This window comes from Phyllopteryx taeniolatus, chromosome 18 (genome assembly GCF_024500385.1).
Source record: "Phyllopteryx taeniolatus isolate TA_2022b chromosome 18, UOR_Ptae_1.2, whole genome shotgun sequence".
Lineage (NCBI taxonomy): Eukaryota > Metazoa > Chordata > Actinopteri > Syngnathiformes > Syngnathidae > Phyllopteryx > Phyllopteryx taeniolatus.
Window position 1 is genome coordinate 1,776,860 of NC_084519.1, and position 15,963 is coordinate 1,792,822.

The 15,963-nt window shown below is 41.2% G+C and overlaps 1 protein-coding gene across 4 annotated transcripts in view; it reads right to left on the reverse strand.

Moving 5' to 3' along the window:
• Window positions 1–15,057, reverse strand: part of LOC133468221 (tyrosine-protein kinase Fyn) — a 76,574-nt gene extending 61,517 nt beyond the window's left edge. For all 4 annotated transcript variants that reach the window (XM_061753846.1, XM_061753845.1, XM_061753844.1 and 1 more), the window contains exon 1: window positions 14,899–15,057. The gene's annotated coding sequence lies outside the window, so the exon portion shown is untranslated. The remainder of the gene's footprint in view (window positions 1–14,898) is intronic.
• Window positions 15,058–15,963: the final 906 nt, after the last annotated feature.

Here is a 15,963-nt window from a genome sequence, read left to right on the forward strand (position 1 = left end):
TAAAAAGCTCCTCGGTGGCAAGGCCCCGGGGGTGGATGAGATTCGCCCGGAGTTCCTCAAGGCTCTGGATGTTGTAGGGCTGTCCTGGTTGACACGCCTCTGCAACATCGCATGGACATCGGGGACAGTGCCTCTGGATTGGCAGACTTTTTAAGAAGGGGGACCGGAGGGTGTGTTCCAACTACAGGGGGAATCACACTCCTCAGCCTCCCTGGTAAGGTCTATTCAGGGGTGCTGGAGAGGAGGGTCCGTCGGGAAGTCGAATCTCAGATTCAGGAGGAGCAGTGTGGTTTTCGTCCTGGCCGTGGAACAGTGGACCCTTGGCAGGGTCCTCGAGGGTGCATGGGAGTTCGCCCAACCAGTCTCCATGTGTTTTGTGGACTTGGAGAAGGCGTTCGACCGTGTCCCTCGGGGGGTCCTGTTCGGTCCCTGTACGACCGGAGTCAGAGTTTGGTCCGCATATCCGGCAGTAAGTCGGACTCGTTTCCGGTGAGGGTTGGACTGCGCAAAGGCTGCCCTTTGTCACCGATTCTGTTCATAACTCTTATGGACAGAATTTCTTGGCGCAGCAGAGGCGTAGAGGGGGTCCGGTTTGGCGACCTAAGTATTGCATCGAAAGAACAAGATCCCGGATACAAGCGACCGAAATGAGTTTCCTCCGCAGGGTGTCCGGGCTCTCCCTTAGAGATAGGGTGAGAAGCTCGGTCATCCGGGAGGATCTCAGAGTAGAGCCGCTGCTCCTTCACATCGAGAGGAGCCAGATGAGGTGGCTGGGGCATCTGATTCGGATACCTCCCGGACGCCTCCCTGCTGAGGTGTTCCGGGCACGTCCCGGAGACCCGGGGGATGACCCAGGACACGCTGGAGAAACTACGTCCTTCGGCTGGCCTGGGAACGCCTCGGGATCCCCCCCCCCCCCGGAAGAGCTGGATGAAGTGGCTGGGGAGAGGGAAGTCTGGGCGTCCCTGCTAAAGCTACTGCCCCCGCGACCCGACCTCGGATAAGCGGTAGAAAATGGATATTAAGAGACAATGAAGTCATTGTGTTACAAAAATAAAGTCATATTCATCTTACAAATACGTTACACGCAAATATTTGTGCCTTAGGAGAAATACAGTATTTCTCCTGAAAATTCTGGTCAAATTCCAAGTTGTAAGAACGCAGGGATTTGTACTTCAGAAGCAGATAAAAAGATGTTTTCCCTTATATTTCAATAGTAATAGCCTGATGAAATACTGAAGAGTGATATTTTCTACGTACAAAACTGATTTTCTTTCACCCACCCGAGTCATGGTTACAGGTCAAGATGGAAAGAACCTTAAAAAAGGATTTTCTCAAGACCGGCTTGTATGAATGCAGACCAATACTGAGCAGAAATTACGGAGTTCTATTGTTGAGGCAGAAAGACTTTCTGAGTATCATCTTTTTTCAGGTTGGTATGCTGGTTGTCTACGCTGTCCCAAAATACTCGTGCCGGCCTCAGTGTGAGTGAAACATGTGATTTGCGTCTTTATTTACCAGCAGAAAATTGCCATTTGGCCACCACCCGTGCCGGTGTCTTACTTCCTCTTCATTGATCTCTCTTGCTGGCCAACGCAGTAATGGCGACAGCGTCCCAGTGGGGTTTGCTGTGAGTTTTGGGAGCAAACCCCGGGAGGGAGAGATGAATCTTTTCATCAGCGTCCGGGCTAATAAAACGTAATAGCGCTCGGGCTGCAGGGGGGGGAAGTCGCTCAGCCACACAGAGCTGTCACATGACCGGTTAAGACACAACAGACTCAGTCATTCTGCTACTGTCGCTCAGCTACAGCGACGAACGTGGGGGCTAATTCACTGGCTGGAAAGACAGTAGCATCCATACAAAATGAGAAAATCCACTGAAACACAGTGGGCAGGAAGTCAGGCACAACTTTCATACAGCCGATATGCATATTCTTCGACGCAAAAACATCAAATTGGACCAATTAATAATCCATTTTAAAATGATATCATTAATAAAAGAACCTTTTTTGGTCCCCTATATTTCCTGATGTAGCATTTATCCTTAAAATTACATGAAATGAATGGCCATTTGTTCACAAAATACACTTTTTGTAAAGAACACACAATAAAATGTACATAATAAACAATTAAAAAACAAAACACAAATGTTTAATGGTTACACAATCTATCGAAATATGTGGTTATCCAACTCCTAAACAGTAAAGTGACTTCAGATGGATACAACAGTGATTAGGATGTCGTGGGTTTTTATTATTATTAACAATATTAGGACATGGAGCTTCCCCAATAGAGAGGAAAGAAAGTGTTGAACTTCCTCAACACTCAATATTAGACACCTGTTATTTATCCTGTTAATTGAAGGATATTATGGTTAAATTTAATTTGGATATTTTATGAATAAGCAAAATTTCATTAACTTTGTACTATATTGTAGAGATTTAATGTATTTAATGGGAAGACGATCGGCACAAAGAGATTTTGGCCAATTTGAAAAGGGCTGAAATCGGCCAATTTTATCGGCTGCCTAATTAATCGGTCAGGCCGTATTTACAATTAGGACCTTTATGAAGGCAAAGCGATTGGATACTCTTAAATGTCCAAGTCAGTGGCCCGATCTCGGCCCAACAGATCACGTTCTTCACTTCCTGAAGACATAAATCGGCCAGACCCACGAACAAGCTGCAGTGAAGACCTGAGCATTCCTAGGAAGGAAACTCAGAAGTTAGAAATGTCTATGGGCTCCAGATTTCAAGTCGTCATTGACTGCAAATGGTTTGATAATGGCTATATTTACAATTCCCTCCAGGTATTTGAACAGTGAGGCCATCATGTATTGTTGCTTAGCAGACCAAAAACACTTGGTTTGAAATCAAAAGAGGATTACAAAACACATTTCAGCTTTTAGTTCCAGGAATTTACATCGAGATATGATACAAACTTTGGAAGATAGCACCTTTTGTTTGAATAAACACATTTTTCATGTGACTGACTATCATGTTTTGTTCCCCAGTTGTTATTCAACAATAAATAATGCAGAATGTCAATGCTCAGTTTCAGATTGATTTGGGTTTTGCCCGTGAAGACTATGTTTTAAACAAGTTTGGAATGTAACCAACATGAAAACCAGCGAGCTGTCTATGGTTGAAAAACAAGCAATTTTGAAGCTAAGGAAAGCTACGAGGTAAACAAAATAACACACATTTAACAGGTGGCTCAAGGTAAACAGCACCTGTTAGTGACAAAACAACAAAATAAGAAGTTTTAGACTGGTCAAGTCAATCTCCAGACATAAACCTCATAGAGCAGGGGTGGGCAAGGTATAGCTCACTTTGGTCTTGAATCTGGCCCACCAACCACTTACAGGATCAAAAGTCCTGTAATATTTGGCAAATAAATTTAGCCTTTTCTCTAAAACTTGGTAATTCAAAATGATTCGTTATTTTTGTACTCATTTCTCATGAAATATTTGCTTGATTTATCCACCCATGCATTTGGAGCCTATCGCAGCTAACTGCGGGCAGGAGGCGGGGTACACCCTGAACTGGTTGCCAGCCAATCGCAGGGCACATCGAAACAAACAACCATTCACACTCACATTCACACCTATGGGCAATTTAGGATCTCCAATTAATGCATGTTTTGGGGATGTGGGAGGAAACCGGAGTGCCCGGAGAAACCGCACGCAGTCACGGGGAGAACATGCAAAACTCCACACAGGGGAGGCCAGATTTGAACCTGGGTCCTCAGTACTGTGAGGCAGATGTGCTAACCAGTCGCCACCGTGCAGCCTTTGCTTCATTTATTCATTTTAAAACTTCTGCAACAAATATTTGTACATATACATTTAACTTTCTTTTATTAAATAATTGTTTAATGTATTGTAATTAAATTTGTGAGAAATTTGCCCTCCTCAGTAAAGTTTTTCCTTTCGAAAGTAATCCCCTTGGAGTCGAACATTCTTTTACAGCCTTCTCGAACACGCCTTCACGCAGCCTTGGAAGGATTCTTTTCATTCTTATTGTACCTTTTTTGAAGTCAGCACCAAACATGACAATTCAGTGCAGTGTGTTGAATTCCAAATTGGAGAGCTTCCCTTTTAGGCTCGACATGGACTTGGGTCAGAACTGTGAACTTTGAAGTGAAGCTTGTGTTGTCTTTCAGGACTTTCGAGGCTCTCATATGGAGCGGTTGTGTTCTTATGACACCAGACAGCCATGCCATGCCATGTATAGCTTCACCTAAAACTCGCTGTGAGCCTCCCAATGATGGTTCACTTCTTTTTGGTTAAGTAGGGAACTTGCCATTTCTAGAATAGCTGCATTTTTGTAACGATTACAGCTGTCTGCTACATCTTTTACAAAGATTCAAAGCAACTCTATAGACTGCGGGGCAATTCATTATGCAGCGTGGAGATTCACACAACGGAGACGCTTAGGGGAAAGTGAAATGTTTGTTGTCGCAAGCTAACGAGCTAGCTTGCGAGCTGACGAGCTAGCCTGGGAGCCAACAAGCTAGAGAGCTGAGCCGAACAGCTCGGTCCACTGCAGTGGTCGTTGAAAACAGCACGTCGCTCCACACTGTTGTGTGTTAGTTCCCAATAACACAAACACGGGAACGTTAACTCTTTTACGAAGCATAACCTCAGTGGCACGCGTTATTCAGCCAGTAGTTGACGACAGCGAACGTCAGCGTATATATTTGTATTGACAGGTGAAGGGCTCGTTTTCAGCGGACCAACCACACACTAGCTGGAGACTTGTTTGCCAATCCAAATGAAATCATATCGATAGAAAATCTCTGGTCAGTTGTTTACATGTAACGTGATCGATTCCGATCGGGCGAATATATATATATATATATATATATATATATATATATATATACATTTCATCGGAAGAGCCGTGTGAGATGGAATCGAAGGCTCCATGTAAACCAGGCTAGCCTTCCAGCTCTATATTCTTTATTTCAGACCCAGGGGGGGATACATATCACCGAGTAAAGGAAAACTAGTTAATAGAGAAATTATAATCATAACAACAATAATAATAAAAAACAAAAATACCGCTTAAAAAAAAAAATTTAAAAAGCTAAACTAAAATAAATAATCAGGGCGGGACTTATTTTTCATGATTTCAGAGGGGTTAAAAAAAACAATATTATCGTTTATTGTTTGTATTGGGAAGATGTATGATCTTTCAAAAATTGCTATCGGGACAGGCCTATCTGCCTGTATTTTACTTTGCATTGTCATGGTGCGCATTATTAAAACATATAACCATGCTAGATCACTAATTAAATCTGGAGCATTTCATTCGCCTACACACAAGTTCTGGTGGATCTGATTTGAGTGACAGGTACGGGCTAGCCGGCCTCAGAGAGAAGATGCTGGTGAGGACTGGATTCAATGGAAAAGTACTCTTATTGAACAATCAGGCCTCTCTGGACCTTTTCTGTCCGCTCCGCTACACTCCATGAGGCAGGATTTAGCAGATGATTCAAGGAGACGAGTGGATTCAACAAGATTCAACAGAATATCGTTGACATGTTCCCAACATGCACATTTATTGTGGTCTTTTTAACATACTATGCAGATGTTGAAAACAATGTTTTTCGTTAGAAAATTCCATCCATCCATTTTCTGTACCGCTTCTCCTCACTAGGGTCGCGGGCGTGCTTGCAGCCTATCCCAGCTATCTTCGTACACCGTGCCACCCGTTAGAAAATTCAACTACTGTATTTTCATGACCGTAAGGCGCACTTTGAAGTCTTAAATTTGCTCCAAAATGGACGGGGGCGCCTCATAATGCGGCGAGCCTTATGTGTGCACCCAGTTCCAACAGCTCTAAATTTTGTTGTGTGATGAGCGCTCCACTTTTTTGGGTGACTTTTTTTTGACCGCTCGACTGACTGGGAGCATACTTAAGGCTGAGTGATATTTCAGTTTTTCTTTTTTAATAAATCAGCAAAAATTTCAACAATGAAGTTTTTTTTTCTGTCAATATGGGGCGCTGTGTGTACGTTAACGAGGGGGCAAATGAACTTAAATGATTAGAGCAAATGGCTGCAATATAGCAAGGACTGACAAATTTAAGGGGGCTACCCACTGTAAATGTTAGAGGCATGGTGCGCCAATGTAACGACAAAAGTAAACGAGCAATGACACCGCAGAGTCGAGCAGAGTGCGAAGGGCAACGCAAAGGGCAGGCAGCAGAGTTGGAGTGCGGTAGTGCAGTGGAAATTGCCTGGAATAAAAGCTCTTATCCAAGTCTCAAGTCTGGCACCACGTTCATATCTGAGATGAGGCTGAGAAAATACCTTAATGGCTTTAAAAAAAAAAATAAAAAAACTCTTTCTGTGGGCCGAGAGGAAATCGGTTGTACGCATGAAGTCAAAGCTGGAGCAACATGCTGTTCATGTCTGCATTAAAATTCATAGAAACTAAAGAACATGACAGCTTTGCAATGTAGATTCATTATGCTCATGAATACAAGCGGGCCTTGTGGACTAAAATATAAGGCCTTTGTCCCACAACATGACATTAGAAAAAGGCTGGACGTTTCACAACAGGTTAATTATATTTCAAACCATGCAACCATTTACATTTGCAGAAAGCACTTTTGTTTTGCCCCTCCAACTACACGTCGCCACCGGTCTGCTATCGAACTACTGTACACCCACGTGATTGTTGCTTGTACACCCACGTGATTGTTGCTTGTACACCCACGTGATTGTTGAGGCATTCACATTCACAATCATTGTGCAATTTGGAAAGGAGTGATTTTACCGATTCCATTGTGGTATATACCAAAAAAAAAAAAAATTAATAGTAATTCAATAAAGAAACTGTCCTGGACAAAAATGATGCCCTTAAATTTAAGCACATTTCACTCCAGAATGCTTTGATAGTCTTGAGATTTCATTGAACTCTGCACAGATTCAAGACACGATGTGGCAAAGCAGCCCGGTTTTCTTGATTACTTTTGTCCATTTTAAGTTATTACAGTAACCTAGGTTTTTTTTTTTTTTTCCTTTTTCCTGAGAGGATGGGTACCAACACCTTTTTCCATGTGTACATATTTTCAAAGGAATAAATAAGGGACGATAACGATCACATCAGCCCTTTGTCAGCTGAGTTCTGTAAAGTAAATTACACTTCTACAATTAATTAGTACCTTTATTGATTGATTGATGGAAAAACACTATTCATTCTGCGAAGGAAATTAAATATTATGATCACAAAAGGATTGCCAGGCCTTCACTGCTACCACCTTCACTTGCTGCTTGTTCGTGGGTTTTGCTGCCTTCAGTCTTGCCGAAAGTGAAAAAGCATGTTCTTCAAGCAGTAATCCCTCGCTATATCACGGTTCACTTAGTCAGTGCGATTCGAGAACCGATTGGACTAACGTTGCAGTTCTCCCAGAATCCTTCAAATTAAAACATTTCGGTTCCCAGTTTCGATGCCTACAGTCCGCCCGCCCCGAAGAAGAAGTGGCGAAAACCAACGAAGAAGCGGAGAAAACCAACAAAGAAGACGTGCGGCGGCGGCGGCGAACAAAAGTGTGCCTAAACTTTGTTAAAATTAATAACCAGTCGCCTCAGTGCAAACACTTTGTTGTTGACCCTAACACTCTGTTTTTACTCATGTTTAACACAACGTCCCAACTTCATTGGAATTGGGGTCGTAGACCAATGCACATCAGTACACTATTGAACCCCTGACGAGGGGCTAAAAGGACTTAAGAGCAGAATGGAATTTAGAGATTTGAAAAAAAGAAAAAAAAAGAAAAGGAAATGAGGACCAGGATATATGAGCGAAAGCCAAAGCACCAGGCCTTGCCTGCGCTCCAGATGTAAATGAGCAACTGTGATTCTTTGCAGAGGAAATGAAACCACAACTTCATTTCATTAAGCAGTAACACACATGCGCATTTAAAGGCAGTCCACACAACAGAGAGCTGTTGCAGGTGGACGCAGCGGGTCGACTCTGGCTAATTGAATTCCTGTGAAGAAACCGCCTAAGATGAGCATCTACAAGCTTCCATGGAACTGTACCCCTTTCACCCTTCATTTCATCCCTAGAAACATGCTAAAACATGATATATATATATATATATATATATATGTTGTTGTCATTTGGATTTTTCCATCCATCCATTTACAACACCGCTTGTCCTGTTCAGGGTCGCGGGGCGCTGGAGCCTATCCCAGCTAAGGCGGACTACACTCTGAGCTGGTCGCCAGTCAGTCGCAGGGCACATATAGACACGGACAACCATTCGCACTGTCACTGAGAGGGAACTGAACCCACGCTGCCCGCACCAAAGTCAGGCGAGTGTACCACTACACCATCAGTAACTACCATACAATATACTATACATATATATATATATATATTTTTTTTGTTTTTGTTTTTTTTAGCGTAATAAAAGCTACTCCGGGTTTATCTATTTGTAACTCTGTGATGAAATCAATGCCTCACCAGCCATGATCGTCACCGCATGCCACTGAAAGTGAACCTATTGATCAACTTAATCATTTGTGGCTTGTTTGCAACCAGGAGATTTTTTTTTTTTTGGTAGATTTATGGAATGTGAAAGTTGAGAAGAAAAGACCAATGATGTCATGGTCCTCTTATCGCCATAAGCATTAACTGAATGTGAGATTGCTTTGGTTGTTATCTCAATGCTGCTCACAGCCTCTTGGGAGCATATTGGCGAGATATCTGGTGATCGCTATGATATATTGTGGTATGGAAGATTGAGAGTTGCCTACTCAAATTCGTTATTTAGTCATCTGGCTCAGCTACAGAATTTCTCAGCATTCACATGCATGGTGGATTATAATTATAATATGTCATGTGTGTTAAAACTGAGGGCACACGGTGGACGACTGGTTAGCACATCTGCCTCACAGTTCTGAGGGCCGGGGTTCAAATGCGATTGGCTGGTGACCGGTTCAGGGTGTACCCCCGCCTCTCGCCCGAAGATGGCTGGGATTGGCTCCAGCACGGCCGCGACCCTTGTGAGGAGAAGCGGTACAGAAAATGGATGGATGGATGTTAAAACTGTCTGTATGACAGGCCTCGAATGTAGTTTTAATTATTGCCTCTATTTTACAACTGGGGATGGTGGGACAAAAATACCCAATCAGAGAGTGTCGGGACAGGAAGCGTGACCGAATAGTCTGTCAATCATTTGCACACGCCCACCGCGCAGACAGAAGCTCACGGGGATGTACGCAGCCTCTCGCAGTGTGAAGGGAGGAGGGGATGCTACACTAGGGCTGGGTGATTATGGGGAAAAAATAAAAACAATCATGAACTATGAAAACTCAACTTTTAATATATCTTAAAAGAACAACAAAAAACACAGGGGACAAGTAAAATAATATATTAAAATAATAGAAATAAAAAAAACTGAGGAAAAAAAAAACAGTCATGGCTAAAAGCATGGCAATATTTTTAGCCATGCCAATGTTTTTAGCCATGACTGTATGGCACCATATGTGTTTAAAAACAAACAACCATTCGCGCACACATTCACACCTCCGGGCAATTTGGAATCTTCAATCAACCTGCCATGCCTGTTTTTGGGATGTGGGAGGAAACCGGAGTACCCGGAGAAAACCCACTCAGGCACGGGGGAGAACATGCAAACCCCACACAGGCGGATTTGAAACCCGGTCCTCAGAACTGTGAGGCGCATGTGCTAACCAGTCGTCCACCGTGCCGCCTGAATAATCCATATTTGAAGGTAAATCCTTCTTGTGATCAAATGCTTATATTAGCTATCCCTTCAATAGGGTTTCCCCTCAACTGTTAACACAAACTGGCCCCCCATGTATAGTATAAGAAAATAAATGGCAAGCAAAACAAGAGACTGACTGTATCTATTCAGTGGAAAAGTGACACAAGAGGCAACATTGTTGTGATATGACTGAGCTCTGGAAGATGCTGCAGGACGCGAAGTGGAGAAGACAGTGGCTCACTGTGCTTTTGAAACACACGAGTTTGGACCATGTGACTAACATGGTAATGATATAAACACCTGAACCAGTGGGCCTTTTCGACGGTTGTCCAATATTGTACATTTGACTCAACTCAAACTGAACTGAACCCATGCTGCCTGCACCAAAGTCAGGCAAATCCACCACGACACCATCAGTGACTCAATCGCTAATTTAATATGCTAAAAAACAGAAAGTCTTCAGACCCACTTACATTTTTCACTCTTTGTTATATTGCAGCCATTTGTTAAAATCATTTAAGTTCATTTAAGCACCCCATATTGACAGTTGTTGAGATTTTTGCTGATTTATTAAAAAAAGAAACACTGGAATATCACAAAGCCATAAGTATTCAACCCTTTGCTGTGACACACGTATATTTAACTCTGGTGCTGTTCATTTCTTCTGAACATCCTTAAAATGGTTCTAAACCTTCATTGGAGTCCAGCTATGTTTGATTACACTGATTGGACTGGATTAGAAAAGCCACACCCCTGTCTATATAAGACCTTACAGCTCACAGTGCATGTCAGAGCAAATGAGAATCATGAGGTCAAAGGAACTGCCTGAAGAGCTCAGAGACAGACATATGGCAACGCACAGATCTGGCCAAGGTTACAAAAAAATTATTCTGCTGCACTTAAGCGCATCGTGGCCTCCATAATCCTTACATGGAAGACGTTTGGGACGATCAGAACCCTTCGTAGAGCTGGCCGTCCGGCCAAACTGAGCAATTGGGTGAAAGAGCTTTGGTGAGAGAGGTAAAGAAGAACCCAAAGATCACTGTGTGGCTGAGCTCCAGAGATGCAGTCAGGAGATGGGAGAAAGTTCTAGAAAGTCAACCACCACTGCAGCCCTCCACCAGTCGGGGCTTTATGGCAGAGGATCCCCAAATCCAGGTGTGAAAAACTTGTTGCATCATTCCCAAAAAGACTCATGGCTGTACTAGCTCAAAACGGTGCTTCTCCTAAATATTGAGCAAAGGGTCTGAATACTTATGGCTGTGTGATATTTCAGTTTTTCTTTTTTAATAAATCTGCAAAATTCAGTTTTTTTTCCTGTCAGCAGTGCCCGCATTTTAAATGTAAAAAAATCGCCAACGATCAGGCTCATTTATAATTAAAATTAATTGCGCAGTTTTTGCATTTTATACAGTATTATTTAAGCCCCTTTAAGAAATTATTAGTACAATTGCATTCATGTCAATGACTAACCTCACTAAAATAAAGGTATTGCAATTGCACTAATTAATAATAATACTGAAATGAATAAATCAGGCAGCACGGTGGACGACTGGTTACAGCGTCTGCCTCACAGTTCTGAGGACCTCTCATTATTCTGGCATTTAGCAAATAGAAATAATTTTGGTAATCCTAATTGACCTGAAACAGCATACGTATAGTCTGATTTCATGTCACAGTCAGGGAAAAAAAAGGTGTTTTCTTTTTTTTTTTAACTACAGTCAATGACTGTATCTGCTGTTCCTGCTGTGTGCGGTTTGGCCTCTTAGGGGCAGTGTGGTGCGATGCATGCATGGAGCTACTCATTTACCGTAAGCTAAAAAAATGGAGTCGAAGAAGCAAGTCGCAATATAACGTTGTTAAACTCGTTTTTCGCAGATTAGTAAAAATGCATGCCCGTGTGTATTGTTTTATGACTTGTCAGTATGTGTTACTACGCCGTTTGTGTGCGGATAGTCATTATTTGAAGGTAAATCCCTCCCATGACCAAGTCCTAATCTTAGCTATCCCGTCAATGGGATTTTCCATTGACTGTTAGCATTAAGTTGGCGATCCCTCAAACGGTGTGTGTGTCTTGTATTTAAATATAAAATGAGGGTCATTATTTTTGTGCCCTGCTATTGGCTGGCGACCAGTTCAGGGAGTACCCCGCCTCCCGCCCGAAGCTAGCTGGGATAGGCTATATATCTAATATGAAACTGACCATATTTAGCCATAGCTACGGGGTTTTATTATGTTTCTTTATTGACTGATAATTACAGCATCATCATTTCATTGTTTAATTCACAGAGTAATAAGAGTTCATATTGCCTTTTTTAAATCAATCAAAATCTTTCTGGAAACAAATGTTCCTTTTTATATCAGAAATTGTGCGGCTGTCGTCATGAAAAAGTAAAAACAAAAATTAAACAACAATTGTACACTGGTCTACGGTATCATTATTTTCTGTGTTGCTTGACTCATTTTTAATCACCTTGTGTGAGGATTAACCTTCCATGGTGCAAACAAATCAATCATTTGTTGACTGAACTTTTGAATGCCTTGTTTTTAGAATTTACTGCTCCTGGAGGTTGTTCAAAAAATGTAGTTCTTCATCGGAATTATTTTGGAAAGTCATTTGGACAAAAATGAACTGTATGAACAGATCAATAATAATAGTAACATTTCATGTTGCAATTCCCAAATAAAAAGATCGTCCGCTATGCTCTCTGATATTTAGGATTAGGATGTTTTGGAGAAATTTTACTTCTTGAGTAACATGGATTACTTGTTACATAAAGTTGAAGAACGTTTGAGGATTACAGCTTTATCAGAGTTGCTGGCAGCTTTCACTTAGCCTGAGAGATCATGTACCAAAAAGATGAAGATGCTTTTCAATGCAGCCTTTGTAGACTGCGAAACAAAAAGAGTTTGGCTCTATCGTGAGCGATTAAAGAACAAAATGAACTGCACAAGTCCGGATATGACAGATGCATTATGTGAACACCCCGGCTGACAACTTTCCACCAAGAGGGTGTGTGTTCTATAACCACTCGATCACCCAACTCATCATTTAATATCAAACATGTACCTTTTAGTCTATACAAGCCATTTTTTTACGTGGTGAATAAAATAAATATTGTGGTGGAGTGCATTTTGTAAGCGAGACACTCATTTATCGGTTGTTGGGTTTCCGGTACGGCTGGGCATTTCACAGAATTTCCTTGATCAAAAATGGGGAAAATTAACAATAAACAGTGTTGGGGAGTAATTAATGACATATAACGATTTTAAAAAAATTCTGTAATTGTAATGGATCACAATTTTAGTTACATTTGAAAAACAGCTTCAAAAGCTCAGTTGGTTTTTTTTTCATATCACATCCTCTTTCCAAAGCCGACACTTGTGATTGGCTCCCTCTTGTCATGTGTCATTCTGCTGTATTCTCAAACGTGACAGAGTTGTCCAAATATGACCTCAAAACGCCACCTTGCAGTGCAATCTATTTGTCTGATTTTGAAAAGGTTAGACTCACAGTTCTACTTTTGAACACATAAAAGTGTTCATATTTATAATTTTGGACTTTTTTTATGGAACAGTCACCTTTCTGGGTTGTCATATTCTCTAAATTGTGCACATTTGTCATTAGGTCAACATGGTATCATGTCCACATGCTGTATACCGTACAATGTAACAAACACATTTTTAATTTGTATCTACATTTCATCTCAATACTGTACATAATTTAAAAACTACAAAATGCCTTGGTATCAGTTTATTCTGTAAATAACAAATTATTGTAACATAATAATCTATGGTTTTAATCCACATTTTTAGAGGAAACATACGAAGGGTTCTGTTGATGCATTAATTCAAAATTATAAAAAGTAATCAAAATGTAATCAAATCTAATTAGTTATCTTCATTTGACACTCAGTCTTAATTATATCATTTAGAATCCAGTTAGGCCATTGATGGTTTTTCTTTAGCGCGCAAACTACTGAGAGACCAAATCAATAATAATACAAATATTGCATATATAATCAAATAAAAGTAGTGCACTTCATTTTGCCTCAATTGAAAAAACGATACATAAACTGATTATCATGCCCAGGCGTGATGAAGACAGTGCGGTTGTGTGTCTATGTGTGTGTGTTCCACTGTAAGCCTTAAAAAAAAATGTAAGATGCATCAATCACACACACATATAAATGTCACATGCAGACAAAAAAATAAAATAAATGTCCCAAAAAAATGAACGGAACTCATGTTTTACAAAGTTGTGGCTGAAACAACGCCTAACAACTAAAAGTTGTCAATTACAGCAAAAATCACCACAGAGAGGAGGTGGCAACTTCCTTTGCAAGAGAATGACGATAGCCATTTCTGGGGCTCCAACACTACATTTCGGCATAATCCCACCACATTTACGACCCTTTCAAGCTTAAGAATGAAATATGTGAATATAGGAGTTCCCAACCTTCCACAGGACAACAGAACATTCCCCCCCCCCCCCCCAAACAAACCGCAGAGCAATTTAGCACAATATTCCATTCACTTTCCTTCAAATTTAACCTCGTTTCCTTGCATTGCCTGCTGCACACAGCAGAAGTGGAACGCATCCCTCAACAGCGAGGCGAGATGCCTGCGAGGTCGTGCCCTTCATATGACTCCACTAGGCATCGATAGGGGCGATGCTGATGTTGCTGAAGAGGGCTTTTGAAGGTGGCAGGCATGGTAAACAACAGAGCCCACTTGTAGCAAAAGGAAAAAATAAAAAATAAATAAAATAAAAGACCCCCCCCCCCCACCCCCTGCAAAATGCATTACAGATCTGATAGTTAAAATAACATATTAAAATAACAAAAAAAAAAAAAATATATATATATATATATATATATAGTGGTTTCATCTACACGACTAATTAACTTTCAACGACCCAACCAAAAAATGCTGCATATTGATCACACCACACACATGGTGTATCACATTGAAAAGAACCTTGCCGAAACATATAGTCCGGTAAAGCAGGAGCTAATGAGAAGTATAGCCAATGTTACGAACAAACCAAAACAACAAATCGGAAACTAGACAGTTGAAGTAATTCATTGGCTGTTACAGTCAGGAGTGACCGACCACCAGGTGAAATCAATCAAATGATCAATCTTACCCGTTTCAAGTGCACTTCATAATCCGTAGCGCGATAAGTCCATTTGGAATTACACGAGTGCGATAAAGGGCTGCTGCTGTGTTGTGGCCATCAAACCGCTGCTCTCCTCGTCGTAGCCACTGTGTGTGTGATGGCGTTCGTTAGCTCTGCAGGGCCACAATGGAACTACTGCTGCCTTCGGGAACGGATTTTTTTCATAGTTGATGCAGAAAGATGTGTGTGGGAGGGAAGCACAGATTGATCAACGATACATACTATATTGAAAGACACATGTATATATGTGTTTCATACATTCTAGTTGTCAGAATGACGGTATAACATGAGGTTTTACGTCAAACACACAGTGTTGTCATTATTGTTATTGTAAGCTAAATCGTGACTATTTTCGTTGGCAAACAGCATACAAGATGCAAACATTGATCATGTCAATAAATTCAAATGTTTTTTGACGTTGTCCATTGCTTTTATTTAAGCTCAAGGTCTGTGGAATGCATTTTCGATTTAGAGTACAGGGCTTACCAACTGCACCCGAATGTACCATTTTGGTTGAATGACAGTGCGCCCGGCCAATCAGTGGGTAGCACAGGATTGTGGGCGGGGCGGGGAGTAGTCAGTAAAGACGCTCGATGTCTGGCGAATTTTAGAATAATAATATTTAGTATTTTTGATGATTATTTCAATGATAACTCCAGACTCGTAGTGATAAATCCACGATCCCCCGCGATCAAGTCCTCAAATGAACAGCAGAAAAAAAGTAATTGCCATTTTCTAAAAACATGTTGTGGTACAGACAAACGGTGGTAACATTGCAACTTGTCTCGAAGATGTACGTTCTCGGAGTCTGCTGCAACTGTTTGCCTTCCCTTTTTAACTTGACATTGAGCGCCATCTTCAGTTTGCTTGTAGCGCATGTAGAAGTTTTGTTCATGATTGAATGAATAAATACATACAGTATTTGATTATGCACGAAAGTAATGGAATTAATACAATTGAATATATGTCAATTTGTGCAACTCCCTTTGTGAATTATTTTATGATATAAATATATTTGTTTATTATATAAAC